Genomic DNA, 6000 nt, shown 5'->3' on the forward strand with positions numbered 1-6000 from the left:
ATCGCAATTCATAAGAAGCCAAGAATCAAGATGTCGTCGTCGTGGAGCCCTGCCTGGTCGCCATCCTCGTGCGCCGTGTCCGTGTCTCCGGTAGTCTAGCTCTTCGCGGCGGCGTGGCTCGCCAGCTCCGCGTGTGTAAGGTGCACGTAGCGAACTCACGATCAGAGTGTGCTGTGTGCAGCGTGGCTCCTCGTCTTCTCTCTACCCGAGGGCCGTGGAGAAAGAAAATTAGGAAAGAAATGCCGATGTTGTTTTTTTGGCTGCCTGACCAGTTCTATGTCTCTCTTCTTATTAGTTTGCTAATGCCTAATAGACTATAGGACCTGGGGGTTTGTATACTTGAGCTTGATCCCCTCCTCCGCTTAGGCCCTCGGCCGTCGTACCTCATGCCCTGCTCCTGGGGCCGGCACTGGCGCCGGCGACGGGGCGACGGAGGGAGGGTGCAGTGTAGGGGCGGTGGCGGCCCGAGAGGCAATCGTAGGAGCGGCGTGGAGGATGGTGCGGGTGTGGCCCCACCTGTCGGTGCAGTTAAAAAATTCGCCAGGGGGCTTTAGAGTTGGGGTGGGTTTGGTCCTACCTGGTAGAGCTAGGCATTCGACGCTTTTTAGCTGTAGAGATTTATACAAAGCCATATTTTGTCAGAAACGCAGCCATGGTTAGCAGAGTTCAACATGTAAACGAAAACACCTTTCCTCAGACTTTAACTCCCAAAGCATTTTGCAATTGGGCAGCTACACTGATGCACTTCCTTTTTCTGTCTCAGACACCTTTCCTCAATTTCCATTTTTGTTCCTTCTTTCCGGAAAAAGGAGGAACAGCCTCCTTTTTGGTTCTATCTCTACTATAAAGAACGGGAGAAAAAGGAAGAAGCAAGTGTGTGAAAAGAAGGCAATTAAACGCCACGCGCGCTCTGGCTTTGAGTGTGTTTAGTTCGCGAAATGAAAATTTTTGGATGTCACATCGGATGTTTCGGGATGTTGGAAGGGGTTTTCGGATACTAATAAAAAAAACTAATTACATAGCTCGCCTGGAAACTGCGAGACGAATTTAGTAAGCCTAATTAATCCATCATTAGCGCATGTTAGTTACTGTAGCACTTATGGCTAATCATGGACTAATTAGTCTTAAAACATTCGTCTCGCGATTTCCAACCAAACTATGCAATTAATTTTTTATCTATATTTAATACTCTATGTATGTATTGCAAGATTCAATGTGATATTTTATGACGAAATTTTTTGAAAACTAAACCAAGGCCTTTGTTGAGAAGCTGGGTGGGCCTCTCGTGCGCGTCAGATAGCAGGGGCAATGGGTGGCTACTGACTACTCGGAGTAGTAGCGATGTGCAGTGGTCCCCTGCTCTCTTGCTGTTTCCTGCAGTCCTTTTCATACTGAACGCTGAACGGCGTTCTTGGCCTCTGTACGCAGTAGCAGTACACGTCTCAAGAAAGATGTTTTCTCCATGACAGCGGCCTGTCCCGTCGCTAGCTAGCTTTTCGTTGAGAGATAGCCAGCCAGATGCCCAGATCGAAGAACCCAGCACGTGTCATGTGATGCGCCCGCGGACCAAGCGAGTAGCGACGAGCCAAAGCCAACCAAACTGCCGATCGAGGCCCGCCCTAGCCCCGAAGTAACGAACCATCGCGTCCAGATCATGCTCGGCCCGCGTGCCACCGACCGACCGAGAAAAGCCGCCCTCGTCTTCCTCCGCTCCGCTCCGCTTCACCCCGATCGATCCGGGCGGCGACGACGACGACGGAGCCCGGGTAGTGCAAGTACACGCGTCATGCCAGCTGCTGTTGCCCGGAAATGGCTGCTGTGGCATGGCCCAGCTGGCGGCCCCAACGCGACCATATGCATGCATGCTCCTGCCGTTCCACTCCGGCCCATCGCAGCTTCTTGCGTTCGCGTGCACGTGTCGCATGTTGAGTTTTATTTACATTAAATAGATTGTCACATAGGTTATTATATAGGCACTTTTAATGACATGACAGTGTATTTAAGAAGAGAAAAAAAAATAAGTTTCATCTAGATGAAACTCTTTTGACACGATTACTAACTCTCTGTGAGTCTTGAAATTAAATGCCTATGAAACCTTGAAATAAAACTCTCCATTGAAAATAAATGTTTCATCTAAGTTTTATTTTATTTTGAATAACATGGTAGTCTTGGAAACAAAGTAATGAAATTTTCTATTGAGACCGGCTTAACTGAGTGAAAGCCAGGTTGGGGCTCAAACGAGCCTATAGCTAGCTGGCTCTGCTAGCTAGAGATGTGTGTGGTTGCGGTACAATGTAGGCCTGGTCCCGTGCTTGGGGTTGGTTGGTTGGTTGGGGGGGGGGGGGGGGGGGGGGGGGGGGGGGTGGTTTGGGTGGGGGCACCCTGTCTAGCATGATGCATCTCGGTTCCGTTCGTTTCGCTCAAAAAAATAACTTGAAATACTATTTCGACTGATTTGTTGTGAGAAAAAAATACTATTCCGATTTAAAAGACAAGCCGAAAAGTACGAATTATACAAGCGAACAGGCACAACTTATTGCTCACCACGTACTGTAGTACGCTCCTGGCCGGTACACATCGGATGTAGACCTGTTTGATGGAAGCTTGGAGTACTTGCCTGACAAAAAGTATTGTCTAGAAGTTGTCTGGAAAATCAATGGAATTTGCCTGGCAAGACAAGTTACAAGCAGGGGCGGATCCAAAGGGGGGGCTGAGGGGCTCCAGCCCCCCCTAATGGCTTGATTTCACCATTAAATCTTCATGCAAATCAATATCTTCATTGTTTTAGCCCCCCCTTATCCCGCATCGTGCATCCGCCACTGGTTACAAGATAGTTCGTTTGGTTGGAAGTATGTACCTGGAAAGGCTAATAAAAGATACAATACATATTTAAAAGCTAATAAAAGGTATAATACCATATTGAAACATACACGGTTATGGTTATAAATAATAATAAATAAATAAAAGCATCCATATTTTCTCAATTAATAATATATTTGAAATTACAAATAAAGTTAATAGATTTCCTAGCTATTTAAAAAATGTCATAAGGAAAGAACGTATGAGGAAGAAAGATAATTATAATTATATTGCACACATTATGCTAATTTTAACGTGAACATGATCAACCGAGTGGAGAAAGACTAGAAAATATAAAATATACAAAAAGTTTTTACACATGGCTGTGAAAAAAGAAATAGAATATGCCTGAGAAGTTTAATAAAAAAATAAAATATATTTTCTTCTATATAAAACTTTAGCATCATTCGAGTAATATATATTATTATAATACAAAATAATATAAATAAAACCTTTAATAAAGTAATATAAAATATAAATACTTTTAATATTTTATTTTCCTAATAATTCATTCATATGATTAAGGAATAAACATAATAAAATGTACTAAATGTATCTTGGTTGCACCTATCACTGATGAACAATAGGAAATAGAAATAAGAGTCTCACTCACTTCATCAAGGAACTACAATGTACAGCAAATTTGGTCCAGGCTTTGAACTAGACAAGCCCTTAGGGCATGTTTGGATCAAGACCTGGCCCAAAATGCCTGGTGACATTCGCTGCCTGTGTACTGACTGGGAGTCGTTTGGTTTAAACCCTGAAGTTTTTGCCTGGTTCGAAGTTGCCTGTGCATGTTGCCTACTGCCAGGCTTACAAAATCGGTCGCCTGGCTCCCATCCAACTTGCCTAGGACTAATCAAGCCATTCACATCACTGGAAGCACTTCCACCGAACGCTGCCTGCCACTTTTCTTCACACAGGCATGATTTCAATATCTGAACCAAACAATGCTAGTCTGCCTGACCAGGCAATTTTCTACTCAATAACAGGCAGCACACAAGCAGGTGGGCCTGTTCGCTTGAACTTATCAGCCGGCTTATCAGCTAAAATCTACAATATTTTTTCTCTCACAACAAATCAGCCAAGACCAGCTTATCAGTCGGCTTTAATACCAGCCGAATAGGCCCGAAATATCCAGGCAACTACTCTAGGGTAGCATCCAAACATGCCCTTACTGCATGGTAGGCGACGAAGATGATGGTAGCATGGTGGATATACTGCATCGGATCTGCCTGACTCGGTCCTGTCAAGGCAGCCTGCCATGCGGACCCACCCAAGCCAGGCTATGAATACAAAAGGGAGTGAGAAGCTGGTCTGATCTAGAATGCTAAGGGCAACTCCTATCCCAGCCACTGGTCCAATCTAGAATGCTAAGGGCAACTCCTATCCCAGCCCTCGTCTCATTTTGAGGGTCAAAAACGTAAAACAGCTCTCCAACGGATCTCCTATCAGACCCTCGAAGGATGAGGACGCCTCATTTCTCTCTCCTCATCCTCCACATCTGAGGGACTCTGATCCGAAGCCTCATTCGCCGGAGAGGACCAACGGCCGTCTTCCCGTGCCCCCGGAGTTCTCTAGGACGGTACATCCCCATCCTCCTCTTCTCGTTTTGGCGTCGCCCATGGCCACCGCTGCTCACATGCCTGCGTAGATCCCTTCTGTTGCCGCTACGCACTTGTGCCAAGGCCTGCGGATCCCGCCCCTGCTGCTGCGCCTGCCAAATCTGCCTCATGCTCGCCCATGCTTCGCGACTTGCTTGAGCTCACGACCTGCTGCGCAGCCTGCCGGAGCTGCCGTCTGCTCACTCCCTGTTTGCTGGCCTCTCGGAGTTCGCACGTGCTACTGGCCCCTTGGTGCGCGGCCGGCTGCAGGTCACCCCTTGCTGCGCAGCCAGTTGTAGCTCGCTCCTAGATTTGGATTTGTTTAATAGGTGAAGAACGACCCACTGCAGCTTGCCCCTTGATGCGTTGTAGGTGTCAATTAGGCCTTTTTTGGATTTATTTAATAGCTAGAGAAGGTTCTGTAGATTATGCGATTATGAGATGGCCAAAATTTCCGGTAGAACTTATCTCAAATTCATAAGATTTTTTAGACCTATTGAGTATTATCTGGTTGTTGTAGACATATTAAGGTCTTATTATTTAGTTGTTCAAGTTGATTTCTATGTGTTCTTAGAATTATTCAGATTGGGTTGATCTGGTCTCAGGCAATGGGGCACCAATGCAGAGTTATGTTGATTTGCTCTCAGGCAATGGGGACACCAATGATCTATCTTTTGATGACTTTAAAGTTGAAACATATGTTGAACAAGTTGCTGAACATTGTACTCCCCCTGAAACCAAGTAAGAAGAGGACTAGAAATTTCATTTCCCAGGAAGACAATATGTTGGTGAAAGCATGGCTAGAAATTAGCTTGGATCCAGTTCAAGACACTGATCAAACTCATAGTACCTATTAGAAGCGAATTCATGATTATTATCATGAGCACAAGACTTTTGAGTCCGAGTGTAATATCAGTTCTCTCTCTCACCATTGGGGTATCATCCATAAAAGTGTTAATAGATTTTATGGATGGTATACTCAAGTTCAGAATAGAAGAGAAAGAGGGCTGACAGTGCAAGATAAGGTAAGTCGTTTAATTCTGTTAATTGATTGGAAATGTATATCTTTTGTGTATGGTAGCCTACACATGTTTCTTGTGTAGATAGAATGGGCAAAGGAATTGTACCAGGAAAAAGATCCAGAGGGGAAACCATTTATTTTCATGCACTGCTAGAATAAGCTGCAGCATGAGCAGAAGTGGGCTGATCTAGGTTGCGAGACCTCTCAAAGCTCTAAGAAAAAACACAAGACTTCCTCAACCATAAGTCTAGGGTCATATACACCTAGAACTCATGAAAGTAAGTATGCTGATGAAGAGGACGGACCAAGTCATACATCACCAAGGAAAGGAAGGCCAGATGGTAAGAAGAAGGAGAAAGCACGCAGAGGTAAAAATCCTAACTCTCAAGGAGAAGGCCTTTACATGGAGGCAATGGAAAAATTATGGACAAAGAGAGAAAAGGCCGAAGAGATGAGGGAGATTAAGAAAAAAGAGCGTAATATTGATGCTTGCGGTAGAGACTAGAAGGCTTGAAA

The sequence above is a fragment of the Miscanthus floridulus genome, chromosome 15 (assembly GCF_019320115.1).
Source record: "Miscanthus floridulus cultivar M001 chromosome 15, ASM1932011v1, whole genome shotgun sequence".
Taxonomy (NCBI): Eukaryota; Viridiplantae; Streptophyta; class Magnoliopsida; order Poales; family Poaceae; genus Miscanthus; species Miscanthus floridulus.